Raw genomic sequence first — 16,798 nt, forward strand, 5'->3', positions numbered from 1 at the left:
ATCTAGAAATATCTATAACTATGAACAAATATTTTTTATTTTAATAATTTATAATCAATTTTTAAAACTTAAAGTCGTATAAAAAATTGATATCAAAATATAATTCAAATTAAATTACCTGATTTCGGAAAATAAAAATTGATCTTTTTAATAAAAATTCAAATAATTTAAACCATAAAATAAATGTTTAATAAAATTAATCTTCTGAAAATAATTTCAATTTTATAAATTTAAATAAAAATATACATATATAAATTAAATTGTAAATAATTATTTAATAATTTATAGTTTTTGAATAATAATTTTATTTTTATTACTTAACATTTTAAAATATCCAAATATGCTTAATATCCTAAAGTTAAATATATAACATTAGTATTCACCTTATCAATAATAAATAATTAAAATACCTATATTTATTGGATCAGCGATATTGATTAAAAATATCAATAATTAATAATTAAAATAACTATACTCATTATATAAGGTATATTGATTAAAAATATCAACTTAGGATGCACTACAAAATTTAACAAGTAAACTTCATTATCCTATCCAACATTTACCTAACCTTATTCTAAACATAATTACGACTCTCAAGCCGGCTTGCAATACAAAAGGTACATTGATGTTATGTGATCGAACTTTCCAATTTCGTATATTTTATCAAAACCAAAAGGACAAAAGGCAAGGAAATCTCCAATGCACTGTCTCATAATACAAAGTAAATTGTACGTATAGCGATGCAATTATATTTTTTACTATTTTTCATTTATAAAATATAGAAAAAAGTAATCCGATATTAATTTTTTAAAATAATTTAACTAATTAATCGATTAAAATTAACAATTAACTTGTTGAATAGTATAAAATATGGTTAAAACAACATAATTATTTACATGAATTTTAATCTCCACTTTTTTTAATGTTTAATTAATTATTCTAATGAGGAAATATTAATTAAAAAATTAATGATGAAGGTAATAAATATTTATTTTCAAAATATATATATATATATATGTTTGTTATTGATAGATTTTTTATTATTTTATAAATTTGAAAAGAACTAAGATATGTTAATAACTTTTTTTAATAATTTTTTGATAATAATTTATCATGATTAATATGTATATTTGAAAAGAACTATCACATAGATTATAAAAAAAAGTTGTAAAAAAAATTGTTAAAAAATATTTTCTATTTTAAAAGGTGAGAGATAAGATGACATAAATGAATCTGAATGTAATAATTGAATAATAAAGCAATGAACTGGTATTATTACTAAGGTAAATCTTGGTGAAAGCACACATGCATTAATTATATCACTCGTCAAAATGGACATTATTCTCTCACCAACCAAGCCTCTCATGGCCGGCTTGGCATCCATATGGACAAAGGAATCCGACATCATGATAAAAACATACTATGCACAACGTAGCAACAAAACTTTCCAACTTAATGCATTTGTTTCAGCAGAAGATGCTAATCCAAAACAGACAAAACGTAACGCAATTTGCAATGCTTACTATCTCATAATCCAAGGTATTTACGTAATTACATCAACAGAGCGATGCATGACACTCGTTTATAAATAAATAAGCAATAGTTGAAGTGAATCCATTGCACCATACCATTCCACAACAAGAATGGCTCCCCAAGAACAGCAACTCCACTTCGTCTTGTTTCCATTGATGGCTCAAGGCCACATGATCCCCATGATGGACATTGCAAAAATATTGGTGAGACGCAATGTTATTGTCACTGTAGTCACAACACCTAATAATGCAGCTCGTTTCACATCCATCTTTGATCGTTATGCTGAATCTGGGTTTCAAATCAGATTAGTTCAACTTCAATTCCCATGCAAAGAAGCTGGAGTACCAGATGGATGCGAGAATCTCGATACCATACCTACACTGGGCATGGCCGCTGATTTCTTCAATGCAACGAACTTTCTTCGACAGCCAGCTGAAAAACTGTTTGAAGAGTTAACACCGGCACCAAGCTGCATCATCTCCGATATGTGCTTACCATATACAAACGACATTGCTAAAAAGTTCAAAATTCCCAGGATTTCTTTTGTGGGTGTAAGTTGCTTCTATCTCTTTTGCATGTCTAACATACGCATCCATAATGTTATGGAGAGCGTAACTACCGAATCGGAGTACTTTGTTGTGCCTGGTATACCTGACAAAATTGAAATGAACATAGCTAAGACAGGAATGGCGATGACTGAAGGCATGAGACTGGTCACTAATAAATTGTTTGAAGCTGAAATGGAAGCATATGGGATGATCATGAATTCTTTTGAAGAGTTGGAGCCAGCATATGCAGGGGGATACAAGAAGATGAGAAACAATAAACTGTGGTGTTTGGGACCACTATCATTTAGCAACAAGGATCACTTGGATAAGGCTCAAAGAGGTCAGATTGCCTCAATTAAGGAGTGCCAACTGAGTTGCTGGCTTGATCGTCAAAAGCCAGGAACTGTAATCTATGCATGCTTTGGAAGCCTGTGTAATCTAACAGCACCACAGTTGATAGAGCTCGGTTTGGCCTTGGAAGCATCAGAAAGACCCTTCATTTGGGTTATCAGGGAACGAAGTTATTCAGAATCATTGGAATTGGAAAAGTGGATCGAGGAAAATGGATTTGAGGAAAGAACAAGTTCTAGAAGCCTTCTGATTCGAGGTTGGGCACCTCAATTGTTAATACTATCACACCCTGCAATTGGAGGGTTCATAACACACTGTGGTTGGAACTCTACCTTAGAAGCAATATGTGCTGGTGTTCCAATGGCTACGTGGCCACTTTTTGGAGACCAGTTTTTGAATGAAAGTCTTGCCGTGGATGTATTAAAAGTTGGAGTGAAGGTTGGAGTGGATCGTCCTGTTACATGGGGAGAAGAAGAAAAAATTGGTGTGTTGGTGAAGAAAGAAGATGTTGAAAGGGCAATTGTAAAGTTAATGGATGAGACAAGCGAGAATGAAGAAAGAAGAAAAAGGGTGAGAGAGCTTGCAGAAATGGCTAAAGGAGCTGTAGAGAAAGGAGGATCCTCTTATTCTAATGCCACCTTGCTTATCGAAGATATAGCGCAAAAGATCAAACAAAAAGTATGATACTGTCATACTGATTTGTAATAAAAGGAGCAACCTCGTACTTTTGCACTTAATTATCTATGATTTGTATTCTTAACTTCTTCCAAATTTCCGCAAGTTTTGCAAATCAATACAACTTTTTAGGCAGTTATTTCTTTTTCAGTAGTACCATTTCTCTCTAATTTTTAGAATTCCCGCAAATTTATTGAATTTCTTGACATTAACAGCAGCTAGATGAATGCAAATTAGCTGAGGGGGAGATGTCATTTTCATTTTATGTCAAACCAAGCACATTGGTTTCAACCCTTAAAATTTTTCTTTCAACTGATAATTTACGGGTCCAAAATAGAATATAAGAAATGATAATTTGAATCATTAATTTCGTTTTATGGTGATGATAAACGAATAGGACAGTGATTCTTAACATCTCTCCTACTCCACAACTCATTTTATTACATTGACACTTATAAAATAAATTAATAACCTAAAATATTAATATTTTAATTTAATTTTTTATTTAACATACCAATATATATTATAATATTATTAAAATTTAATTAAATTTTGAGTTTCTATTTTTATTAATAGATTGTCAAATATGAAATTTTATAGTTAATAAAAAATAATATATTTAATATAATACGTTCGTTGATTATTTAAAAAAAATTAATTAAATCTATTATTTGTGTAAACTTAATTTCTATTACATATATCATCTAAACTTTATTGTTATGTTATCATGGATCAGGTGCATAGATGGTTTATTTATTCTCTATTATTCTTATTACTCTCAAAATAAGTTGTAATTCTCAAGCTAATATGGCTCATCACGAGTTTAAGTCCTGTTGAGTTTGAAAAAAATGTAATTTTTTCATATGGATTAGTTTTCAACCCGATTCGCCGACTCATCCGGATTGAAACCGTGGTGAGTGAATAAGTCGGGTGACTCACCAATCCACCTAATTTAATTTAATTATTTATTATTTTGTGTTTCAATATTATTAGTTAACATTTTTTTATTATATTGTAGATGAGATAAAAAATGTTTCAAAAAAGAAAAATATTACATATTTATCTATTGAAGACTCTAATGTTATAGATGGACACTGATACAAAAATTATTAATATTAAAGACTTATTTGTTCGTCTTTTGTGCTTGTTTTTGGATTACGTTGAATTATATGATTTTTTATTTATTTTGAATTGTCTTTAAAATTTAACATCATTTTATAATGAAATTTATTTAGATTTGAACTAAAAAAATTATAATTTTTTTTATTTTAAAAACAACTTATAATTAAGTGAGTTAGTGACCTCATCCATTTAATCCATCAATTCGTGATAGGTCAAATCGGATTCGAATTTTTTTAGCTTTTAAATAAGTGAATAGAGTTAAATTAACTCACTAAATAATCAACCCGTAATGAGTCGGATCAAGTTGGATTACCCGTTTGGAGAGATCGAAGTACCAAAGTAGAAATTATCCTTATCGTTAACATTGTTTTAATAGGATACTAGTTTTTCTCAGCGCAATTAAGTCAAAACCATTTTCACTACAGTAATGTATTACGGAAGAAGATCAGATAAACATGACTCGACTCGCCGTGAGTGAAGAAAACTTGAAAAGATAATCCAAAGATGTCTACGTAGGCGCTTACGTCACCAATATTTGGCCTATTAAGACGTGTGAAAATGATTCAAGTGAAAACTCGTATTCATCTTTCAATTTCTTCTGTTGTTGAGGTGAATTCACAGTAAAAGAATGGCTTCCCAAGAACCTCAGCTTCACTTCGTACTATTCCCATTCATGGCACAAGGCCACTTGATCCCTATGATGGACTTTGCAAAAGTGTTGGTGCAACACAACGTTATTGTGACAGTAGTCACAACAGCACATAACGCAGCTCGTTTTGAATCAATCGTTCACCGCTATACTGAAGCGGGGTTTCAGATCAGAGTAGCTAAAGTTCATTTTCCAAGTAAAGAGTTTGGATTACCAGAAGAGTGTGAGAATCTTGATATGCTGCCTACACTCGGAATGGGGTTTCGCTTTTTCAGTGCAGCAAACATTTCATGGCAACCGGTGGAAAAATTATTTGAAGAGCTAACACCAGCACCAAGTTGCATAATTTCTGATATGGGTTTGCCATATACAACACACATAGCCAAAAGATTCAATATTTCGAGGATTGGTTTTGCCGCTGTAAGTTACTTCTTTCTCCTATGTTTGCACACTTTACAAACTAACAATATGATGGAGAATAAAGCTGCTGAATCGGAGTATTTTGTTTTGCCTGGTTTCTCTGACAAAATTGAAATAACCAAAGCTCAAACAGAACACTTAACGGATGAAAGATGGAAAGAGATTTTTGATGAATATGGTGCAGCTAGTGTTGCTACGTATGGGACAATCGTGAATTCTTTTGAAGAGTTGGAGTCAGCATATGCAAGGGAATACAAGAAGATCAGTAATGATAAAGTATGGTGTATTGGACCACTGTCACTTAGTAACAAGGATCACTTGGACAAGGCTGAAAGAGGTAACAGGGCTTCAATTGACGAGTGCCACCTCAAGTGTTGGCTTGATTGTCAGCAACCAGGGACTGTGATTTATGCATCCCTTGGAAGCCTATGCAATTTAACATCGCCACAATTGATAGAGCTTGGCTTAGCCTTGGAAGCATCAAAAAGACCCTTCATTTGGGTTATCAGAGGAGGAAGTTTGTCAGAAGCAATGAAAAAGTGGATTAAGGAAGAAGGGTTTGAGGAAAGGACCAATGGTAGAAGCCTTCTAATTCGGGGTTGGGCTCCTCAATTGCTAATACTGTCACACCCTGCAATTGGAGGGTTCATAACACACTGTGGTTGGAACTCTACCTTAGAAGCAATATGTGCTGGGGTGCCAATGGTTTCATGGCCACTGTTTGGGGATCAATTTTTTAATGAAAATTTGGTTGTGCAGATACTGAAAGTTGGAGTGAAGGTTGGTGCGAAGAGTACTATTAACTGGGGAAAGGAAGAGGAAATTGGTGTGGTAGTGAAGAAGAAAGATATTGAAAGGGCAATAGAAAGTGTAATGGATGAGAGTAGTGAAAGTGAAGAAAGAAGAAAAAGGGTAAGAGTACTTGCAGAGGTGGCTAAAAGAGCTGTAGAGAAAGGAGGATCCTCTCATTCTGATCTGACCTTGCTTATCCAGGATATCAGACAAAAAGTCAAGAGAGACATGTGACAATGTTATTTGTCATGCACCAATCTGAAATAGAAGGCAATGCGTTATGCTTTTTTCATTTAATGGTGTGTAATGAACTCTTTCAAGTTTATTCATAAGCTCTGCAAACTTTTGCAGGCAATTACTTTGCTTCTGCAGTACCGAATATGTAAACCAATCTTGCTATCTAAATTTTACTATTCCTGAAAATTGATTAACTTTCTTGTGAAGGAGTATTGTTTTGGAGAACCAAAGTTTTGAGTTGGTTTTTCTATCAAGTTGGATCATACACCAACACTTTTTGGATAAGTATGTGACAATGTTTTTCTCATAGAACAAACGGAATGAGAGATATTATGTTTGTTTGTATACAAATTTGGATTTCCCTGTCATATAATTGGACAAACATTTTAAAGATTCTAATCAGAATTGGTTGTTAATGAATTGTATAAATATTATTTTGTCCACTTTGAAATACAGTTTTTCATTGAGATCTTTGGACAACACATAATAAGGTATTAATCAATCAGTAATGTTGATAGGAACTCTAGTTTTGGAATGGAAAATTAATAAAAGACAAGTATTTGATTCACTTATTTTTTTTTTTCTAACTTTTATTATGCTTTTATTTAAGATGTTGAGTAGTCACATCACATTAGAAGATAAAAAATTACAAAGAGAATCATTCACATTCTTATGATGGAAAATAATGATGATTTAATATGAATTAAAGTTAGCATTCATGGACATTAAAAACTATTTAGTGAGAATTAGTATTGAATATAAAAGGTCAAATTATGGTTATTAATACTATGATTAATCATCCACTTACACTTGAATTGTCTAGTATTGTCAAAACGAGTTACCTGTCCCAATCCAACTCGGTCTATCATGAGTTAGTCACTTAGTGAGTCAATCCAACTCAGTTCATCTATTAGCAAGCCAAAAAAATTTGAACTCATTCCGACTAGGAGTTCGTGGGTTAAACGGGTTGATTCACTGTCTCACTTAACTACAAGTTTTTTTTTAAATCCAAAAATAATATAATTTTTTTAATTTAAATTTAAATAATTTCAAATGTAATCGAAAAGCAAACCCAAAAAGCAAAAAAAAAAAGTTTATATTGATAATCTTTGTGTCATTTATCCATTTATAAGATTAGAGTCTTGAATGGATAAATTGACCCGTATAAAATAAATTTCATTTTTTTCAAACCCAGTCCGAACCCGTGGTGAGTCGGATTGACTGTAGATTCTAAACCATTTTGACAGCACTAGTATTTTCATACTGAAGATAAATATTTGTGTTAAAAGTATTTCTCAATTCGATGCATTTGTGAGTTTGTTTTACAAATAGAAAAAAATAAAGAAAATTTTGAGAAGAGAAAAAACAAAGATATAAAGATAAAAAAAATATTTTATCAGTATTGAAAATTACATGTTTTAAGTGTGACAAGAGAAAATGAGAGAGAAAAAAAATAAGAGGGAAGGAGTTTAGAGAAAAGGAAAATTAAAAAAAAAAACATAGAAGAAAAATGATAAAAAAAAAGGTGAAAAAAAATAGATATTCTTTATAATTGTACAAATCTTGTTATATTTATTCAAATATGTGAGAGGGAGTTGTTCATGATGTTTAAATTTGATGTTAATTAATCCATAGTGTTTGCAGATAATAAAATACGGATATTTGATCCTATTATGAAAATGGGAGTGATATGATAGGTTACAAAAGGAGAAATCATTAATGTTCCTGGAAAAAACAATGCATTTATTAAAAATTATTAAATAAAATCCTTTGAGTTCTTCTAAGAACCGTGAGTTTCTAAGTTCTCTCCCCTTCTCTCTTGAAAATCATTTTCTTATTATGTCCTGGTTTTAGTATATTAGAGAAGGCAAGGAAGTAGCTAATCTCAGAGTGAGTATGCTCTGCACTTGCCTCTATACGAGGATCCTATGCATAAGAAAATTCCGAATATGATCCTTGGATACTATATTCTGTTTATATTCTGTTTATAGGCAGGAGATTGTAACATAAGCAGGTTTGAGTTTCCAAGTGCTCTTAGTAAGTCAGGCTGGAGATATTATTGTCTGGTAGAGATAAGGAAGAGTTTAGGAGAACGGGTTGTGATTCGGTAGTTGTTTCCATGGCTTAGATGTCTCCCTCTACTCACCCTATTTCATATTATATAATATGGTCTTCTTTTAGAGCAATCAAGGAAGTAAGTTGGCTATACTTTAGGTTTTGATACCATTCCTTCAAAGTTCCAGTCATTCGATAATAGAATTCTTCTATAACTTTGTAGGAATCTGAGTCTTTAATGAGTTTAGTGTCCGATTGGGAGGAAGATCATCCATGACATCTTCATTCAGTTTGAATGGGAGTTTGACAAAAAAGTCGTGATTTTTCCATAAGGGCCTCCGTGATTATCAGCACATAATGAGAGTAACTTCTTCTTGACCTGTTCTATCTCTAGAGGGGATTTTGAGAGAGAGAATAGTGTAGAGGCTTCTACAAAAGGTTTGAACTCTCTCTTGTATTTTAAACCAGTGGGCAGTATCTGCAATCTGTCTGCTTCTGAGAATATGTCCATGCCTATCAAAATATCTTTGCCAGGAAATTTGCTACCTATTTAGTGAGAAATAATATGAAATGTAAAGGATATTTTTTTTTTCATATAAAACTATGCACTTATATACAATTTATATGTGAATAAAACGAAGTTTTCTTTTTTTTTAGAGTTCATGAAGTTTTCTTATTTCCAATTGTTGAAGAAAAAACATTTTCACTAATACATTTGCATATTAGATCGTATAGTTAAATTTGATTAAGGTAAGTGCCATAAAGAAGAACTTAGAAAACTATACCGGAAAAGTTAACTATCTATAATAATGTATAAATAAAATTATCTTTGTGTACCAAACTCGCTTTTTTTATCTTTATTAATGAATAAAATTATAACACAAAAACTTATAGAAAATGATAGTTATTAAAAAGAAAGTGATAAATTTTTTTATTAAAATCTGATTATATTGTATTGTTATAACTAAATTATAATTAAAGACAGAGATATTATTATGTACTACTTGTTTCGGGTGTAGGGTCAACTACTTCCACAACAAGTCTTCACCTTTTTACTCATGAGTCGTTCAGGTGATTGTATCTATTCTTTGTCAAACTTCTCTTTCATCTTACTTCAAAACATGTCAAAGGTACTATGATGCTTAAGTTAGTAAGAAATTTGGACAAAGTCTTAAATTCATAATAAATACGATCACTTATCTTTACTTTTAACTTTTATTTATAGTTTTTGAGATGACCTAAGATTAGTGGAATGTCAATCACGGTCCAATCTCAACCAACTACACTAATTGATACTTATCCCTAACCATGATTTTTTATGTTTCTTAAGAAGTGTTTTGCTACTGGGATCAACCGTTCAACCTCTACACATACTAGACCGAATGACCTTTATGTTAACTTTGCTTTAGATTGAGTGTTTAACATAATGAATCGTCAGTCACTCTTTACAATCGAGACCGTCCAACCATACGATCATACAGTACACTATTATAAAGTAAAATATACTCATGAGATATTTACTATATTAACATACATTATGTATTGTTATAAATATAACAAATAAAGTTTAAGAAAATAGCGGTACATATATTTTATGTAATATGTTTAGACTTAAAATTAATATAAATATTAAATTTATTAATTAAAATAATATACCGTGATTGGTAATAGTTTTCAGAGGCAGTAAAAAGGCAATTCACGTACACCAAACAGGTTCAATAATTGTACTCATAAAGCAAGATCAATGTTGTTCCGTATCAAACACCCTGGTAACGGATAATTCAATGAATCTATTTAAATTGTATGAATTGGTTCAAATCAAATTAGTATTTCTGATGTAAAAGTTTATGAAAAAAACTGAAACGAGCAATTCAGCTGAGTAAAATAGGAAAAGAAAAGTTGTATAATTATGATATGATTTTTTTTTAAATCGTAAAAATTGATATTGAAAGTAGAATAATTAGATTTCTATCAGTTGATTAGGTTTAGGTGTTACGTTATCGAAAACAGGAGCCGGAAAATACTCGGTATTTTGGCTCAATTATTGGAATGGAATTATCTGCATTACTTTGTAAATCAGAAATGTCAATATTACGTTTCATTTTATATCTTATAAATCTATAAATTAGAAAATATAATTTTAGATAATGGTATGTAATTAAGACTTTTAAATGAAAAATATAAAATTGTGATATAAATTCTGAAACACTGCAGCAAACGGTTATTGTGACAGGAATTTTAAACAATAAAAAAATGTTATCTATGAAAGTTGTTTTTTTATTAATATTTTATAATTAAATTATAGACAAATATAATGAAAAAATTATTATTAAAATAGCTTAATTAGGTATGTAGTTAGAATATAATTTATATATTTCGTCATATATATATAATATTATTTTATGTAGAAGAATCTAATTAGGACCTTTTAAATGATAAATATAATTAAATAAGAGAGGAATTATAAGAGGAATTTTGAAAAACTATATTAAAAGTAGGCTTAAATGCTTACTTCGTCCCATGTTAAAAGGTAAATTTCTATTTAATATTTGGTTTAAAAAATGTATCTATTTAGTTTCAAACTTGTAAAAATTGTGTCAATGTGTTTTTCGTTAAATGGGCTTAAACAGAGTTAACTCCATGCTAATAAAACTGATTTTTTTTTCTTCTCTCTCATATATTCTTTTTGCAATGTTTAAGATTTTTCTCTCCCTTCTATTTCCTTCCGATCATTCATCTCCATTGCTCTCTTATGCAACTCCTTCTTCTCAATAATGTTATGTAATCATGATTTATACTTTGAGAAAGGTAACAATTAATATTAAAATAAATGATACCTATTTTTTTTTATATCAACAAAGTATTTAAAACCTATAAAAGAGTATTATACATTGACATGAATTTTATATGATAGTTTTTGTTAACTTTTGTAGCTTTTGTCATTTTTGTAATTATAATTCCTGAAAAAATTATTGGTGACAAATATTTATCATAAAAGTGGATTTAGTCTCTTTTGATTTAGGATTATCTTTTAAATTTTAAAGAAGATAGTTTCTAATATTATTATATTTTACAATGAAAATTAATAAAAGTGAAATTAAGTTGTTTTTAAAGTTAGACTTTATCTTCTATATTTATGATTCATACATAAATAACTATGTTTTATTTCTAGAGTTAAAACAAAATAAAAAACAAAAAATACTTATTCAGTAGTGTAAAAAGGACTTTAGACTTCTATTATTTTAGGTTTTTAACGTCTGATCTCTGTCCAACGTCTATATGGGTGACGTTAGTGAGACGTCGGACCCTTTAGGTCAGACGTCTCTATAGACGTCCGACCTATATAGGTCCAACGTCTCTATAGACGTCGGACTTATACGTCTATATAGACATCCGATCCATAAGGTTAGATGTCTCTAAGGTTGCTCCTGACTCATGGTGATTCAAGTTTACAACTTTATATTTTAGTTGAAGAGAATGTATTGTACATTTTTTTTATTGGATGGTTTTAAAAACGTAGTGGAGGGAATTAGAGGAGTACAAAACGCAAGAAATCGCCGCTATAGAAAGCTGCCTAAAGACACGAGAATAACTGCACCAAAATCCAACGAAAACGCATTTTAATCGGTTCAAATGAAAGATAATGCATCAAAGAGTGATGTAATCGGAGTAAAATTAATTTAAAACGGTGCAAAAGTGAGAAAACGAACCTGAAAAGCGTAACCCGTAGAGAGAAAACGCGATGAAGATGATGAACAATGAGTGTGTCGTAACAGCTGTCTCGCATTCACGGTGTTTTAATGCCAAAATTTAGACGTCGGTTCCCCCAATTAACAGACGTCTAAAGTGCTTTAGAAGTCGGATTAGCGGGATCATACGTCTAAATAGAGTCAAAAAGTGACATTTTAAATTTCTGGATTTAGGGTTTAGACGTCGGTTCCCCCAATTAACAGACGTCTAAAGTGCTTCAGAAGTCGGTTCCCTCCATAACAGACGTCTAAATAGAATAAAAAATTATTTTTTTTAACTTTTTTTGTTTAGTTTTGGCGTCTATTTGGGGAAGCAGACCTATATGAGTATTTAGACGTCGGGTCCTTCCATAACCAACGTCTAAATAGTTGTTTTATTTACGAAAAATGTCACCGATCATTTTTTACTTTGGATATTCGATGGTCAGACGTCTAAAGGGTGACGTTAAAGGTCTTTTTTGCACTAGTGATTCTAAAATAAATATGAAAATGTCAATAACACAAGTAAAAATGTAAAGAAATTTTTAAACTTTTTAAAACAAAAGAGGTACAACTAAATAAATTAAAGTTATGGGTATGTTACTCACTATTTCTGATTGTTGTTCCATGTTTTAAACTGTTGATATATATAGGAGTGGTTATCTCTGCATCTCACTTGTCTCAACCTGCACCTCCTTTTATTTTTATATTTTCAATTGTAGCATTCAATAATAAAAAAAAATGAAGCAACCCTTCCTCCTCAAGTGTGCCGCATCTTGCAAACCCTAGATTTGAAAACACTACACTTCTTTCTCCTCACTTTTTTCCTTTGTCGTATTTCATATCTCATAACCTATACCCCTCTCTTTAATATGCGATTTCTTTAGCTCATATACACTGCATGATGATGTTTTGGCTGTAGCACATGGTCATATGCCGGCAGTCTTTTCAGCTTAGTATTGCAGTGAGCAAACATCTATGGTTATTTGTTAAAAGGTTATTTTTCTCTGAATCTCCCACAACACAGAAGCTTGCAAATAATGGATTCAACGTCCCTCTGCAACCTCCACTTTGTGTTCATACCGTTAATGGCCCCGGGTCATCTTCTTCCCATGGTGGACATGGCCAAAATGTTGGCACGACGCAAAGTGAAAGTGAGCATAGTCACCACACCTCTCAATTCCATCCACTTCCAAGATAGCATAGACAGAGAGATTCAATCTGGCTCACCCATCCAAATTCTTCATGTTCCGTTTCCATGGGCTGAGGCTGGAATACCAGAGGGGTGTGAGAGTCAAGACACTCTTCCTTCAATGGATCTCCTATACAACTTCAATGTCGCTCTGAACTTGTTGCAGCGTCCAATAGAAGAGCTTCTACAAAACCAAAGCCCATTTCCAAGCTGCATAATTGCCGACACAAATCTCTTGTGCGCAGCTGGTGTTGCCGACAAGTTGAATGTTCCTAGAATAATATTCGACGGGACCAGTTGCTTCTATCTGCTGTGCTGCCACAGTTTAAACAAGAACAAGGTCCATGAAGCTGCATCTTATGATGAGAAATTTCTTGTGCCTGGAATGCCCCACAGGATCGAATTGCGAAGGTCTCAACTCCCCGGATTATTCTATCCTGGCAGGGACTTGAGGTTGCAAGCTTTCCGTGAGGCAATAAGGGAAGCTGCGAAAAAGGCATATGGGATAGTGGTTAATAGTTTTGAAGAGTTGGAAGCAGAGTATGTGAAAGAGTATGAAAGGGTTACGGGGCATAAGGTATGGTGTGTAGGACCTGTGTCGCTGTGCAATAAGGATGACACGGAGAAGGGTCTGAGAAGTAAGAGAAACTGGAGTGATGAGAGTAGATATGTGAAGTGGCTTGATTCATGGCCTGCAAGGTCTGTGATTTATGTGTGCCTTGGTAGCCAAAACCGTGCAACGCCTGAGCAGTTGATAGAAGTGGGGCTGGGATTGGAAGCGACAAAAAGGCCATTCATTTGGGTTCTTAGAGGTGCATATAGAAGAGAGGAAATAGAGAAATGGCTGTTGGAAGATGGGTTTGAAGAGAGGGTGAAAGGGAGAGGGATTCTGATAAAGGGTTGGGTGCCACAAGTGTTGATATTGTCACATAGAGCAATAGGAGCGTTTTTGACACATTGTGGATGGAATTCCACGGTTGAAGGGATCTGTGCAGGGGTTCCGTTGGTGACTTATCCTCTGTATGCTGAGCAGTTTCTTAATGAGAAGGTTGTTGTGCAGGTGGTGGAGACTGGAGTGAGTGCAGGAGCTGAAACTGTTGTGCGCTTGGGAGATGAATTCAAGGCTCGAGTAGAGGTGACGAGGGACAATGTTACGGATTCAATTGAGAATGTAATGGGTGAAGGAAAAGAAAAAGAAGTGATAAGGGAAAGAGCAAGAAAGTATGCAGACATGGCAAGGAAAACGATACAAGACGGTGGTTCATCTTACAACAACATGTCTCTGCTAATTCAAGACATCATCCGTTTGAAAATGTCACAACAAAATGGAACACCAAATGTTTTTCTAGAGTAAATTATATTCAGAGATGTCCTATAGTATTTTGAGTTATGCTAGACTCAGATTGCACTTTTAAATTGGGTGTTTTGTTGCTTAAGCTTTGTCCGAATGAAGCACGAAAAATGGATCTTTGATCTGCTAAAGGTTGAATATATGCTAGGAAAGAAAGGAGGAGGGTACCCAAGATATCTTAGTGATGAGATGAACGAAAGGTAAAGACATGTAACATGTTGGTTCGGCTCTTTTATTAAAGCAGGGTATTCTTATAAAAAATTTAGTATTGAGTGACAGAATTTGATCCTGAAGAATTTCGTGTCAAAGTGAGAACTTTAGTTTACAACGTTTATTCTAATATCACTTTTACTAAAATTAAACTAAAGTTGTGTCAATTTAGTATGATTTCAACTTTAAAAATAATTTGAACTAGTATTATTTTGACACAAATTTTTTACAATAAAATTGTATCATCTTGGCATGATATAGGATAGGACTAAAGACTTTTTGACCTCTCGAGGTAAGGTATATAGCCTTAACCTATTGGCATATATCGAGAACTGGTATTCCAATCTAAATACTGGTACCAGCATCTTTTAATTAAGAGCATCTTTTAATTAAGAGCGTGGAGGATGATTAAATGACTAAAATTCATTGTTAGACCTCAGCAGATAATTGGACTAGTAGGATTTCAAGACTGATGGACCCAGAAAAGTACGGTCCATCCAGTTGAACTTTTGATAAAAAAAGATAAAACACTATAAATAGAATATTAATTTTAATTTATGATTCACTTTTTCCATTAATTGAAATTTGACTAATCAGTTCTAACTAATTATTAATTTAAGTGTCCCATAACCTTGTAGGATTTCCATCGGTGTTGAACAATGCGTGGAAGAGAAGTTAAAAATACTCTACTGATGATTAAAAAAAACTAACATGTCTATGATTTATAAATTTATCTTATTTATTCTCAATCATGAATGATCAAATTAGAAAAGAGTAAAAATAAATTACATGGTAGAGATATAACGGATTACCTTTAATTATGAAATGATTTTTACTAATTTTTTTAAAATTAGTTAATATTTACTTTAAGTTTTAAAAAATACTATAAAATCAATATAAAAATTAAACATGATAAAAGAGTGATAAAAATATTTTAATAAAGTAATTGTAATAGCATTTATTTAAATATATATATATATATATATATATATATATATATAATTATTTAATCATCTTCATTATTTACTTATTAATTTTGCATCTTACTCTGTACCCTTATATAAGATAAAAGACATGTTGAAATAATATATCATGGAATGAAATAATGTATTCTGAATTCTCTTAAAGAATTAATTATTCACACATTCTCATCTCAGGATATATTAAGGAGATTAGTTAAGTCTTTACAACATTCAAAGATAACTGTTTTTTAGGAAAATGCAATTAATTAACTAGTTAAATCCTACATTCAAAGATATTTTTAGTGGCAATTATTATATCTTTCGATGCAATATAAACTGTCTGTGAGTTCAGGATATTGTTTGTTAAGGGTTGAATTATTAAAAAAAAAATGTAATGATGCAAGTGTACCCAAAATTTCAGCTACAATCATAATGAATGCTTGTAAAAATCCTTTTCCGTGACAAGGAAAAACTAGATATTCAAAGGATTTACGCGCAATTCTTCTTATGAGAAATTCAATGGATAATTTATTTTAATAAAAAACTTAAAATAATTTATGATATAAAGTTTTATTTGGTAGAAAATTTTAAAAAAAAATACATGTATTTATAAGGATAATATACTATTTAAAATTAGATAATTTCATATTTTATATAAAATAGAATTAAAATTTGAATTTTTTATTTTCTTTTCTCTTATATAACTTCGTTAGTGATTCATCAATTGAATTTCAGTTGAGTGTAGACATCATCTTTTTCACCAAGATTAGACATTGTTGATTTGATGTTTTTGTCACGGATGTTCATACAGTTTCTTTCATACTTTGATATTTTTCAGCCATTGTTTTCTTTTTTAAAGTTTAATAGGATTTTTCATTTTTTATCTTGCCAAAAATAAAAAGGAAAATTAGTGAATTATTACTGTACACCAAATGATGAAGAATCACCCTTCCAGTGAACCACACCAACT

General features: G+C 31.4%; 3 pseudogenes; all 3 read left to right on the forward strand.

Moving 5' to 3' along the window:
- The first annotated feature begins 1,646 nt into the window (after positions 1–1,646).
- On the forward strand, positions 1,647–3,119 carry LOC124835509 (UDP-glycosyltransferase 73C6 pseudogene; annotated as a pseudogene).
- Positions 3,120–4,806: 1,687 nt separating this feature from the next.
- On the forward strand, positions 4,807–6,536 carry LOC124835505 (UDP-glycosyltransferase 73C2 pseudogene; annotated as a pseudogene).
- Positions 6,537–12,811: 6,275 nt separating this feature from the next.
- Positions 12,812–14,741, forward strand: LOC124835502 (UDP-glycosyltransferase 73C12 pseudogene; annotated as a pseudogene).
- The last annotated feature ends 2,057 nt before the right edge of the window (positions 14,742–16,798 follow it).

Source organism: Vigna umbellata, chromosome 5 (genome assembly GCF_029865625.1).
Source record: "Vigna umbellata cultivar VRB3 chromosome 5, Vumbellata_1.0, whole genome shotgun sequence".
Taxonomy (NCBI): Eukaryota; Viridiplantae; Streptophyta; class Magnoliopsida; order Fabales; family Fabaceae; genus Vigna; species Vigna umbellata.